Source organism: Erinaceus europaeus, chromosome 12 (genome assembly GCF_950295315.1).
Source record: "Erinaceus europaeus chromosome 12, mEriEur2.1, whole genome shotgun sequence".
NCBI lineage: Eukaryota > Metazoa > Chordata > Mammalia > Eulipotyphla > Erinaceidae > Erinaceus > Erinaceus europaeus.
Genome location: NC_080173.1, coordinates 62,343,812 through 62,358,592, shown reverse-complemented (window position 1 = coordinate 62,358,592; position 14,781 = coordinate 62,343,812).

The following is a 14,781-nucleotide window of genomic DNA, read 5'->3' as shown; positions in this document are numbered from 1 at the left end:
AAGAAATATTGGAGAAACTAACCAGGACAACAGTCCAGCTAAAAGCCCCCCAAAGGGTGAAGCACAAAATAATGAGTTCAACATCCAAACATTAGCTAAGGAAATAATCACAGGAGTGAATAAAGAGTTTGAAAGAATTGTAATCAGAAATACAGGAACAACAAATGAGACTCTGGAAGAAAACACTAACTATCTTAAGGTTATTAGAGAGCTGAAAGCTGAAATAGCTGAGCTAAGAACACAACTAGCTGAACAAGCTAAAACAGTATCAGAACAGCAACAAAATAGATGAACTCCAGAAAACAGTAGAGGGCAGAGAGAATAGAATCAATGAGGTTGAAGACAGAATTAGCAAGATCGAGGATGAATTAGAGACAACTAAAAAAGAAGAGATCTCAAAAAGAGATTAAGAGATGCTGAAAACAACAACAGAGACCTGTGGGATGACTTCAAAAGAAACAATATACGCATTATTGGCTTACCAGAGGAAGAAAGTATTCTTCAGGCCATAATAGCTGAAAACTTCTCTAGTCTAGACAATATCAAAGACAAAAAGATTCAAGAAGCCCAGAGGGTCCCAAACAGAATTAACCCAGACCTAAAGACACCAAGACACATTATATTTAGAATGGAAAGGAATAAGGATAAAGAAAGGATCCTGAAGGCTGCAAGAGAAAAACGAAGAGTCACCTACAGAGGAAAACCCATAAGATTAGCAGCAGACTTCTCCATACAAACACTACAGGCCCAAAGAGAATGGCAAGATATCTGTCGGGTGCTCAACGAGAAAGGCTTTCAACCAAGAATATTATATCCTGCTAGACTGTCATTCAGACTAGATGGAGGCATCAAAACCTCAGACAAGCAACAGTTGAAGGAATCAACTATCATCAAGCCTACCCTGAAAGAAGTTCTGAAAGGTCTTCTATAAACAGTCAGATCATCATAAATAGGACATATATCAGAACACTTTAAAACTCTACAAGAATGGCGTTAAAATATCTTCAATCTTTGATATCAATAAATGTCAATGGCCTGAGTTCACCTATTAAAAGACACAGGGTAGGAAGATGGATCAGAAAATACAACCCGGGCCAGGTAGTGGCACACCTGGTTGAGTGCACATGTTACAGTGCACAAGGACCCAGGTTTGAGCCCCTGGTCCCCACCTGCAGGGGGAAAGCTTCGAGAGTGGTGAAGCAGGGCTGCAGGTGTCTGTCTCTCTCCCTCTCTATCACCCCCTTCCCTCTGAATTTCTGACTGTCTCTATCCAGAAAATAAAGATTTAAAAAAAAAAAGAAAATACAACCCAGCAATATGCTGTCTACACAAAACCCACCTAACTCAACAAGACAAACGCAGATTAAAGTGAAAGGATGGAAAACTATCATACAAGACAGTAGCCCACAAAAAAGGGCAGGAATAGCTTATTCTCATATCTGACACGATAGACTTTAAAATAGATAAGATTTGAAAAGATAGGAATGGGCACTACTTGATGCTCAGAGGATCAGTCAATCAAGAGGACTTAACAATTATTAACATCTATGCACCCAATGAGAAGCCATCTAAATACATCAAACGTCTACTGAAAGAGCTACAGCAATATATTAACAACAACACAGTCATAGTGGGGGACTTCAACACCCCACTCTCTCAACTTGACAGATCATCCAGGCAGAAAATCAGTAAAGACATAAGGGAGCTAAATGAAGAGATAGATAAACTAGAACTATTGGACATTTTCAGAGTCATTCATCCCAAGAAACTGGAATACACATTTTACTCAAATCCACATGGGTCATTCTCAAGGATAGACCATATGTTAGGCCACAAAGACAGCATCAGCCAATTCAAGAGTATTGAAATCATCCCAAGCATCTCCTCAGACCACAGTGGAATTAAACTAACACTTAACAATCAACAAAAGATTAGTAATAGTCCCAAAATGAGGAAGCTCAACAGTACACTTCTTAACAACTTCTGGGTCAAAGAGGAAATCAAGGAAGAAATCAAAATGTTTCGAGAGTTCAATGAAAATGAAGACACAAGCTATCAAAATATTTGGGACACAGCTAAAGCAGTCCTAAGAGGGAAGTTCATAGCTATACAAGCATACATTAGGAAACAAGAAAAAGCACAAATAAACAGCCTGATTGCACATCTTAAAGACCTAGAAGAAGAACAACAGAGGAACCCTAAAGCAACCAGAAGGACAGAAATCACTAAAGTTAGGGCAGAAATAAATAACATTGAGAATAAGAAAACATAGAAAAGATCAACAAAAGTAAATGTTGGTTCTTTGAAAGAGTGAACAAAATCAACAAACCTTTAGCCAGACTCACAAAACAAAAAAGGGAGAAGACCCAAATAAATCGGACACTAAATGAAAGAGGAGATATCACAACAGGCACCACAGAAATTCAACATATCATGCGAGGCTTCTATGAACAACTATATGCCACCAAGCTAGAGAACCTGGAAGAGATGGACGATTTACTAGATACCTACCAACTTCCAAAACTAAGTAAAGAGGAACTAGATAACATGAACACGCCCATCACAGCTAATGAAATTGAAACACAGTTATCAAAAATCTCCCCAAAAATAAAAGTCCTGCACCAGATGGTTTTACAAATGAATTCTACAAAACCTTCAAAGAAGAACTAATACCTCTACTTTTAAAAGTCTTCCAGAAGATTAAAGACACTGGAATACTACCTTCCAGCTTCTATGAAGCTAACATTACTCTGATACCAAAAGCAGACAGGGACACAACCAAAAAAGAAAACTACAGACCAATATCTCTGATGAACATAGATGCTAAAATACTGGACAAAATTCTAGCCAACCGGATACAACAGTATATCAAAAAGATTGTTCATCATGACCAAGTGGGGTTTATTCCAGGTATGCAAGATTGGTTTAATATACGTAAATCAGTCAGTGTGATCCACCACATTAACAAAAGCAAGACCAAAAACCACATGGTCATATCAATAGATGCAGAGAAAGCCTTTGACAAAATACAACATCCCTTTATGATCAAAACACTATAAAAAATGGGAATAGATGGAAAATTCCTCAAGATAGTGAGTCTATATATAGACTCCTCAAAATAGTGGAGTCTATATATAGCAAACCTACAGCCAGCATCATACTCCATGGTGAAAAACTGGAAGCATTTCCACTCAGATCAGGTACTAGACATGGCTGCCCACTATCACCATTACTATTCAATATTGTGTTAGAAGTTCTTGCCATAGCAATCAGCCAGGAGCAAGGAATTAAATGGATACAGATTGGAAGAGAAGAAGTCAAACTCTCCTTATTTGCAGATGACATGATAGTATACATGGAAAAACCTAAGGAATCCAGCAAGAAGCTTTTGGAAATCATCAGGCAATACAGTAAGGTGTCAGGCTACAAAATTAACATTCAAAAGTCAGTGGCATTCCTCTATGCAAACACTAAGCTAGAAGAAATTGAAATCCAGAAATCAATTCCTTTTACTATAGCAACAAAAACAATAACATATCTAGGAGTAAACCTAACCAAAGAAGTGAAAGACTTATATACTGAAAATTATGAGTCACTACTCAAGGAAATTGAAAAAGACACAAAGAAGTGGAAAGATATTCCATGTTCATGGGTGGGTAGAATTAACATCATCAAAATGAATATATTACCCAGAGCCATCTACAAATTTAATGCTATCCCCATCAAGATCCCAAGCACTTTTTTTTTAGGAGAATAGAACAAATGCTACAAATGTTTATCTGGAACCAGAAAAGACCTAGAATTGCCAAAACAATCTTGAGAAAAAAAGAACAGAACCGGAGGCATCACACTCCCAGATCTCAAACTGTATTATAGGGCCATTGTCATCAAAACTGCTTGGTACTGGAACATGAATAGACACACTGACCAGTGGAATAGAATTGAGAGTCCAGAAATGAGGTCCCACACCTATGGACATCTAATCTTTGACAAAGGGGCCCAGACTATTCAATGGGGAAAGCAGAGTCTCTTCAACAAATGGTGTTGGAAACAATGGGTTGAAATATACAGAAGAATGAAACTGAATCACTGTATTTCACCGAATACAAAAGTAAATTCCAAGTGGATCAAGGACTTGGATGTTAGACCACAAACTATCAAATACTTAGAGGAAAATATTTGCAGAACTCTTTTCTGCATAAATTTTAAAGACATTTTCAATGAAACGAATCCAATTACAAAGAAGACTAAGGCAAGTATAAACCTATGGGACTACATCAAATTAAAAAGATTCTTCACAGCAAAAGAAACCACTACCCAAACCAAGAGACCCCTCATAGAATGGGAGAAGATCTTTACATGCCATACATCAGATAAGAGTTTAATAACCAACATATATAAAGAGCTTGCCAGACTCAACAACAAGACAACAAATAACCCCATCCAAAAATGGGGGGAGGACTTGGACAGAATAGTCACCACAGATGAGATCCAAAAGGCTGAGAAACACATGAAAAAATGCTCCAAGTCTCTGATTGTCAGAGAAATGCAAATCAAGACAACAATAAGATGCCACTTCACTCCTGTGAGAATGTCATACATCAGAAAAGGTAACAGCAGCAAGTGCTGGAGAGGGTGTGGGGTCAAAGGAACCCTCCTACACTGCTGGTGGGAATGTCAGTTGGTCCAACCTCTGTGGAGAACAGTCTGGAGAACTCTCAGAAGGCTAGAAATGGACCTACCCTATGATCCTGCAATTCCTCTCCTGGGGATATAGCCTAAGGAACTCAACACATCCATCCAAAAAGATCTGTGTACACATATGTTCTTGGCAGCACAATTTGTAATAGCCAAAACCTGGAAGCAACCCAGGTGTCCAACAACAGATGAGTGGCTGAGCAAGTTGTGGTCTATATACACAATGGAATACTACTCAGCTGTAAAAAATGATGTCTTCACCGTTTTCAGCCGATCTTGGATGGACCTTGAAAAAATCATGTTGAGTGAAATTAGTCAGAAACAGAAGGATGAATATGGGATGATCGCACTCTCAGGCAGAAGTTGAAAAACAACATCAGAAAAGAAAACACAAGTAGAACCTGAAATGGTATTGGCGTATCGCACCAATGTAAAAGACTTCGGGGTGGGGATGGGTGGGTGGTTAGAATACAGGTCCAAGAAGGATTCAGAGGACCTAGTGGAGGTTGTATTGTTATATGGGAAAATGGGGAATGTTATGCATGTACAAACTATTGTACTTACTGTTGAATGTAAAACATTAATTCCCCAATTAATAAAAAAATAAAACAATTTAAAAAAATTAAAAAATTAAATTGATCGGCTCTGTGAGTTTTGTTTGTCTGTTTTTTACCTCCAGAGTTATCACTGTGGCTCTGTGCCTGCACCATGAATTCACTGCTCCTGGAGGCCTTCCCCCCCCCATTGTTATTGCTGTTATTATTGCTGCTAGTTATTGTTGGATAGGACAGAGAGAAATTGAGAAAGGAGGGGAAGACAGACAAGGGGAGAGAAAGATAGACACTTGCAAACCTGCTTCACTGCTTGCAAAGTGATTCCCCTGCAGGTGGGGAACCGAGGGCTTGAACTAGGATCCTTGCACACCGATCCTTGCACTTCACGCCATGTACACTTAACCTGATGCACTACTACCACCCGACCCCATCACTGTAAGTTTTTTTGCCTCCAGGATTATTGCTGGGGCTCGATGCCTGCACTACTGCTCCTGGAGGCTATTTTTTTTCCTTTTGTTGCCCTTGTTTATTATTGTTGTTATTGCTGCCATTGTTGTTAAATAGGACAGAGAGAAATCAAGAGAGCACAAGAAGACAGAGATGGGGAGAGAAAGATAGACACCTGCAGACCTGCTTCACTGCCCATGAAACAACCCCCCTACAGGTGGGGAACCAGGGGCTTGAACTGGGATCCTTACGCCAGTCCTTGCGCTTTGCACCATGTATACTTAACCCACTGCACTACCTCTTGCCACCCTCCCACTATGAGTTTTTGTTGGAATCTAAGCACCCAGTCTTTGACCATTGAAGGGTCAATCACCTGAAGCTATCAGTTTGTTGTTATTGTTGTTTTCTCCAAATAGACACAAAGAGGCAGAGAGAGAGAGATACCACAGCACCACAGCATCCATCAATGCAGTGGGCACCAGACTTGCATCTGGGTGCACACATGTCAAAACAATACACTATCCAAGTGAGCTATTTTGTTGACCCATCAGAAGACACTTGAAAGAAAGAAACCTGGTGGTGAGTGCAGTGTGAAACTACCCCTGTAAGTATATGACCTTGTAGTGATGAAATCACAAATAAAATGTTAAGAAAAGATAATAATGAAACCCAACCTTCAGTTTTCTCTGAAATGACAAACCCAGAAGAAGTGAAATAACTGGTGAGAACGTGTGCTGCAGAGTCTGATGGCCATGTGTCATGTCAGCCTTGATCTTTTAGTCACAGTATCTTGAAGTTATCTCACATCATGGGTCCTCGTCATAAATCCTTCCAATGGAAGTGTGGCAAGAATTCTAAAATGTGTTTATTTTTATATTATAATTACTATTTTGTCATTGTCCAGACTTCACCACTCCACCTCAACTTTCTCAGAAAGAGACATCACACCACTGAAACTAGTGTCTTAGTACTCCCGTGTGGTGTATCTGGGAACTCAAACCTGAGTTGAACACATAGCAATGCAGGACTCTCCCAGTTGAGCTGACCTCAGCAGCTCCTTAAGTATCATTTTAAAAAGTGATTTATTGGGGGTCAGGTGGTAGCTCATGGTGCGAAGTGCAAGGACTGGCATAAGGATCCCAGTTTGAGCCCCTGGTTCCCCACCTGCAAGGGGGTTGCATCACAAGCAGTGAAGCAGGTCTGGAAGTGTCTGTCTTTCTCTCCCCTTCTCTGTCTTCCCCTCCTCTCTCCATTTCTCTCTGTGCTATCCACAACAACGACAGCAATAACAATAATAACAACAATGATGAGGCAACAAAAGGGAAAAAATGGCCTCCAAGAGCAGTGGATTCATAATGAAGGCACCGAGCCCCAGTGATAACCCTGGAAGCAAATTTAAAAAAAAAATGAGTGCAATGAAAGCCAGGAAACTTACATTTGGGATATAATGGCATTGCCTATTGGTATCTATTCTCTGTGGGTCCTCTCCTCCTTCGTTTTTTAGCCTTACAGTAATGTAGCCACACATGTTAAACAACTGAATTTGGGAAAACCATTTTTTTTATTTGTTATTGGATAGAGATAGAAATTGAGAGAGAAGGGGGAGATAGAGAGGAAGAGAGACAGAGAGACACCTGCAGACCTGCTTCCCTGCCTGTGAAGTAACTTCCCTGCAGGTGGGGAGCCGGGGGCTCAAACTGGGATCCTAACCAGTCCTTGAGTTTTGCGCCACGTGTGCTTAACCCACTGCGCTACCGCCCGACTCCTGGGGAAACCATTTATAGGTTTGTTTTTTTTGTTTGTTTGTTTGTTTTTTTACCATATAAAACTATAAGGTAACATCTGATTATTTAAGAAAATGTACCCAGCATAACAGCCCAAAGGCCATGATATGGATTGTGTTGGTTGCATACTTCAGCCAACATGTCTTCTAATACAGGTCAGTTTCACTGAGAAAGGCGGGGGTGCAGCCCCAGCCGGTTATTAGGGTCAGCCTGAAAGAGGAGGGGTGTTGGTGAAGAATGAAGAATGAGAGACGAGTGAGTTGATGCTGAATCAAGCTCAAGCAGACATCTCTGTCATACTTAAGCAAAACTTTTATTTTTATAGTCTCATAAAGCTTAGATCATTCAAACAAAAATCACCAAGGTATTGATTATTAAAACAAAAATCACGAAGGCTTTGATTATTGAAACAAAAATCACCAAGTAAGAACAGCACAGGTAGGGAACACCTCCTGCTTTGTGGAACATTTACATTCCAGGGGCACTTTCTGCCCTAGAGATCACATCACCATTTCTGTGTTTTTTGTTTTTTTTTTTTACCTGTGTGCTAGGCAAATGTCCTATTTATTAAGATTAATATTCTACTTTTTATGCCATTCTCTTGGCCCTATGCATCAGAAGACAATGGTTTATAGAAAACTCAAGCTTGTTACGTTTCTAGGGGCCTTAAACAAATTGAACAGCCCATTTTTCACAAAATCTGTTCCATTGTTTGATTAAGGAGTTGTTTTATTTTGTTCGAAGTTAAACTCTAGCTAGAATCCATCTTCTGTGTATGCTCACTGTGTGACCTAGGTTCTTGTGTACTATTCCTGCATAAGGAGGTGGGAGCATAGTGGTGGATGGCAGATTAAAAGGCCCATTGTTATCTAGGCAGGTACCATAACTTTCCATTAATTATTTATGTTATGTAAGGTGGCCCCTCCACTGTAAAGGAAGGTCTGCAGGTGTGTATCTTTTTCCCCCCATCTTTTTTTTTTAGTTACCTTTATTTATTTATTGGATAGAGACAGCCAGAAATTGAGAGGGGGAGGAGTGATAGAGACAGAGAGAGACAGAGAGACACCTACAGCACTGCTTCACCACTTGCAAAGCTTTACCCCTCCAGGTGGGGATCGGGGGCTTGAACCTGGGTCCTTGTGCATTGTAACGTGCGCTCAATCAGGTGTGCCACCACCCGCTCTCTTTTTTCCCCCTCTCTCTATCTCTGGTCCTCTCTCAATTTCTCTCTTTCCTAATAAAAATTAGAAAGAAAAGGGAAAAAATGGCTGCTGGGAGCAGTGGATTTGTATCGCCAGCACTGAGCCCCAAGAATAACCCTGGTGGCAATAAAAATAAAATATAATAAAAGTTACTTCTACGGCTGGACAGTGACACACCCAGTTGACCACCCATGTCACAATGTGCATTGCAGAGTCGAGTTCAAGCCCCTTAGTCTTTTCCACAGTAGGGGAGAAGCTTCATGAGTAGTGGAAACAGTACTGCAGGCATCTCTCTCTCTTTTCATCTCCCCTCCCTTCTCAATTTCTGGCTCTATTCTGTCAATAAGCAAATAAATTAAAAAGGAAAAAAAACCTTAAAAATTACTTCTGCTGGACTACACTTGGTCTCTATGAAAATTTTTGCTGGGTGCTAACCTGGCAAACTTGAGGTTTTCCCATTCTAGAGAAAAGAGGGAAGGGGCCAAGTGGTGGTACACCTGGTCGAGCACACACATTATAGTGCAAGGACCCAGGTTCAAGGCTCTGGTCCCTGCCTTCAGGGAGGAAGCTTCACAAATAGTGAAATAGGGCTGCAGGTCATATTTTTCTCTCTGTCTCTCCCTCTCCCTCTCTCTTAAAAATTTTATTTAATTAATTAATTTATTTATTGGATAAAACAGAAATCAAGAGGAAGGGGAAGATAGAGAGGGAGAGAAAGAGAGCAATAGTTGCAGCACTGCTTCACCACTTGCAAAGATTTCCCCCTGCAGGTGAGGACAGGGGACTTGAACCGGGGTCCTTATACATGGTCACAAGTGCGCTCAACTCCCTCTCCCTCTCTTGCTCCTGTTTCCCTCTCAATTTCTCTCTCTGTCCAAAATAAATAAGTAAAACTATTGAGAGAAGAGGGAGTAACAACAATCCCAACTAGGGCTGGCTTAGGAGTTAATGCAAGCAAAAGTTTTAGATATAACAAGACTGACTCCTCCAACTGAGTACTGTAAGCAGGTAAGCAGTGCTTTCTGGCTTGTTTGTTTTTTAAGATTATTTATTAATGAGAAAAATATGAAGAGAGAGAACCAGGCATCACTCTGGCACATGTGTTGCCAGGGATTGAACTCAGGACCTCCATGTTTGAGAGTCCAATGCTTTATCTACTGCACCATGTTTGTTTGTTTTTTCATAGCAGAGTACACATAAGAAATAGTATTTCTAGGCTACACTGGGAGAGGCAATTGATGTCAGAGGCCAGAGGTAGCCACCCATGGGTTGAGACTGCCCCAGTGCTGTGGGAATCAAAGTCCTGGAACTCAGGTCATGTGAGCAATCTGAACACACCAGTTGGTTAAGAAACTGGAAGTGAATGCAGCATTCCCTGAGCAGCCCCATTTCCATGGTAGCCATTTTGGTCCCAGACTAAAACCTACAGTCAGAGACTAAAGATCATCACAAGGAATCTTTGGAGAATAAAAATGATAACAGCTATGTGCCAGCTATTTTCTTTTTTTTTTAACATTCTTTTTAAAATTTTTATTTATAAAATGGAAATATTGACAAGACCATAGGATAATAAGGGTAAAATTCTGTACAATTCCCACCCCCAGAGCTATGTATCCACTCCCCTCCCATAACAGCTTCCCTATTCTTTATCCCTTTGAGAGTATGGACCCAGGATCACTATGGGTTGCAGTAGGTGGGAGGTCTGGCTTCTGTAATTGCTTCCCTGATGAACATGGCCATTGGCAGGTCGACCCATGTTCTCTCTCATCCCCTAGTGGGACAGGGATCTGGGGACACATTGGTGGGGTTGTCTGCCCAGGGAGGTCCAGTTGGCATCATGGTGGCATCTGGAACCTGGTGACTGAAAAAAGAGTTAACATATAAAGCCAAATTGTTGACTAATCATGAACTTAAAGGCTGGAATAGTGCAGATGAACAGTTGAGGGTCTTCATTTTGTAGATAGCTAGTAGGCCTATTTTAGTTATATTCCAAAGGGCCCATGACTATACTAGATTTTTTTTTTTCTCTGAGCCTGATACCTGGTATGCAGATAGATCCAAGTTATTGTCTGGGGAGATGATGTCATGGCTGGAAAAAGGACCAGAAAGCTGGATCAGGGAAGAGAGTGGCTCACAAACATGGAAAAGGTGTATAAATATTGTTGACTGAAAACCCCATCGATTTGATCTGATCTGGGGCCTATATTCAGCTTAGGAGCTTGTGTGACCTCTGCATCCCTGTAGATCTGAGCTCACATTCTGTGGTCATGAGTAGAAACGTTCCAAGCTGCCCCAATTTCAGGACCGATCTTCCTCAGGTATAGCATAGAGTATATTGTCCTCCCTTCAGAGGATGGAACATTCTCTACCGTTGTTGATCTCCCCCTCTCTTTCTACATTCACTGTCTCAATAAAATAAATAAATATAGTCGATTAAGGGCTAGGGAGATAGCAAAATGGTTATACAAAAAGACTTCCATGCCTGAGGTACCAAAGGTCCCAGGTTCAATTTCCAGCACCACTATAAGCCAGTGTAGAGCAGTGTTGGGGAGAAAAAAAAAAAGGTAATTAAAAATACTGGGAGATAGCTCACTCAGTAGAGAGCACATCTTCCATGTATGAGGCCCTAGGTCCAGCCCCAGCACCTCATGGGAGAACCATGAATAGTAACAGGGAAGTTCTGTGGAGGGTAGAACTGTTTGCGGTATTTCTCCTCTCTGTATGTCTTTTCCCTCTTCTCAAAAACTATGAAAAAAGGGCCAGGGAGATAAGAACAATTTATGCAACAGACTCACACCTGTCTGAGGCACCAGTGGACCCAGTTTCAATCCCTGACAACACCTAAACCAGAGATGAGAAATGCTGTGGTCAAACGAATAAAAAGAAAAATAAAACAAAATGAGAGAGGCAGAGAGAAAATTGGGCTAGAGAAGCTGCTCAGTGATATGGTGCTTTCTTGAAGTCCAGAGTTCATTTCCTAGAGTTTTATTTAAAAAAACAAAACAAAACACTGGGGGCAAAGTGTGAGGATGGGTGCAAGGATCCCGGCTCGAGCTCCCAGCTCCCCATCTGCAGGGGAGTCGCTACAGAGGCGGTGAAGCAGGTCTGCAGGTGTCTATCTTTCTCTCCCCCTCTCTGTCTTCCCTTCCTCTCTCCATTTCTCTCTGTCCTGTCCAACAATGACTACAACAAGGGCAACAAAAGGGAATAAATAAATATTAAAAGAATAATAATACCCCACCTGCAGGGGAGTCGCTTCACAGGCAGTGAAGCAGGTCTGCAGGTGTCTATCTTTCTCTATCCCTTTCTGTCTTCCCCTCCTCTCTCCATTTCTCTCTGTCCTATCCAACAACATCAACAACAATAATAACTACAACAACAATAAAAACAAGGGCAACAAAAAGCAAATAAATAAATATTTTTAAAATAAATAAATAAATAGGGAGTCGGGCGGTAGCACAGTGGGTTAAGAGCACGTGGCGCAAAGCACAAGAACGGGGGTAAGGATCCCAGTTTGAGCCCCCAACCCCACCTGCAGGGGAGTCATTTCACAAGTGGTGAAGCAGGTCTGCAGGTGTCTATCTTTCTCTCCCCCTCTCTGTCTTCCCCTCCTCTCTCCATTTCTCTCTGTCCTATCCAACAACGACGACATCAACAACAATAATAACTACAACAATAAAAAGGGGCAACAAAAGTGAATAAATAAATAAATATTAAAAAAATTAAAAAAAAGAGACAAAGAAAGAAAAGAAAAGAAAAATGGGTGTGGTCAGGGGGCAGCTCAGCAGTATCACATGCGTGTTCAAAGCCCCGGGCTCTTCTCCACAGCCCCTTTTAAAGCCCCCTCCCCCAAACACACACAGGACATGAGGAAGTAGAATCACTGCGCAACAGGAAAAACAGGAGAGGCTGCTAAGAAAAGGGGTGGGGTGAGCGTGAAAGGGTGCAGAAGCAGCTGGTGGTGACTTGGGCCTAGATGGAATCACAGCATGAAGTGAGGATACAGCAAATCCCCATCTTTGCAGAGGTTTCTCTCTTCCTATGTGTCCTCAAGCGGACAGAAGGGAAGAAAAAGGGATCTGAATGTTCCAAACACACAGCCCTCAGTGGAGGTGGCCAGCTGAGGAACATGAAGTCGCCACTTCTATCATGTTGCCTTTGCGGACACCCAGCCCAGTGGATGGTGGAGATTATTCCCAGGACAGCATGGGTGTGGCCAGACACTGAGGCTCCTGCCTCCTCATTGCTTGGTTAGTAGTGGAGCAAGAGGAAATAAACAACATTCCATAATTAGAAACTGAACAAAAAGGTCTGGAACTGAATCCTTTAAGGATGTGTTCTTGTAAACTCATTAAGTGGTAAAGAAAAGAGAATAAGCCTCTTCATCATCTCTGGGGCTTTGTCATTCTGGGATGACTTTTTCCAATAGAGACAGAGAAGCAGAGAGAGAGAAGAAAAGAAACCACAGCACCAAGACTTCCTTCAGTGGGTGGGGGCTGAGCTCAAAGCTGAGTCAACAAATGGCCAAGTAGCACACCATCTAAGTGAGCTCTTTAACAGGCCTAATTCCTCCTCCCTGCCCTCTCTCTTCCCCTCCTACTCCTCACTTTAAAGGTTTCTCCCTCTCTCTCTGATACTGAAAGCAGTAAGAGGGAATAAACTGAGAGTAGTGGAATCACACAGGCACAAAAAGTCTTTTGTTTTTTAAATCTTTATTTATTTATTGGATAGACACAGCCAGAAATGGAAAGGGAAGTGGGTGATAGGGAGGGAGAAAGATAGACACACCTGCAGCACTGCTTCACCACTCGTGAAGCTTTCCCCCAGCAGGTGTGGGCCAGGGACTTGAACCTGGGTCCCTGCGCACTGTAACATGTGCACTCATCCAGGTGCGCCACCACTCAGCCCCTTCATAAAGAGTCTTAGACAATAATAATAAAAAAAAAATCTGTTGTATGATGGTTATGCAAAAAGTCTTTCGTGCATGAGGCCCCCTAGGACCAGGTTCAATCCCCTGTACCACCAAAAGCTAGAGCTGAGCAATGCGCTGGTGGGGTTGGGGGATATTAAAAAGAGGAAGAGGGGGCCGAGCGGTTAAGTGCACCTGGCATGAATTGCAAGGACCTGCTTAAGGATTCCAGTTTGAGCTCTTGGCTTCCCACCTGCAGGGGGGTCGCTTCACAAGCAGTGAAGCAGGTCTGCAGGAATCTATCTCTCCCCCTCTCTGTCTTCCCTTCCTCTCAGTTGCTCTCTGTCTGGTCCAGCAACAACAATAACAGTTAACAAGGTCAGCAAAAAGGGAAAAATGCACTCCAAGAGCAGTACATTGGTGGTATAGGTGGTATAGGCACCGAACCTCAGCAATAACCCTGGAGGCAATGAATAAATAAATAAATCTTTCAAAAAGAGAGAGAGAGAGTGGAGGCCAGACACACCTGGTTAAGTGCACACATCACAGTGCTCAAGAACTCAGGTTCAAGGCCCGTGGTCTCCACCTGCAGGAGGAAATCTTCACGAGTGGTGAAGCAGTGCTGCGGATGTTTCTCTTTCCCTCTCCTTTTCTATCTTCCCCTACCCACTCAAGTTTTCTGTCTCTATCCAATAATAAATAAAGAACTATTTATTATTTGCCTCCAAGGTTATCGCTGGGGCTTGGTGCCTGCACCACAAATCCACTGCTCCTAGAGGCTATTTTCTCCCCTTTTGTTGCCCTTGTTGTTTATCATTTCTGTTATCATTATTGTTGTTGGACAGGACAGAGAAAAATGGAGGGGGAAGACAGAGAAGGGGAAAGACAGAAACATGCAGACCAGCTTCACCACTTGTGAAGCAACCCCCCCCCCCCCCACTACCGGGATTCTAACGCCTGTCCTTGTGCTTCATGCCTTGTGCGCTTAACCTGCTGCGCCACCGCCTGGCGCCCAATAAATATTTTTTAAAGAGGAAGAGCAATAGACCGACCTGGTAAGATTCAGTCCCGTGAATAATATTTCTTCTTTTTTTAAATTTTAACTTTTTATTATCTTTATTGGATAGAGACAGGCAGAAATCGAGAGGGTAGGGGAAATAGAATTGAGATCTCTGTATTTCTTGTTC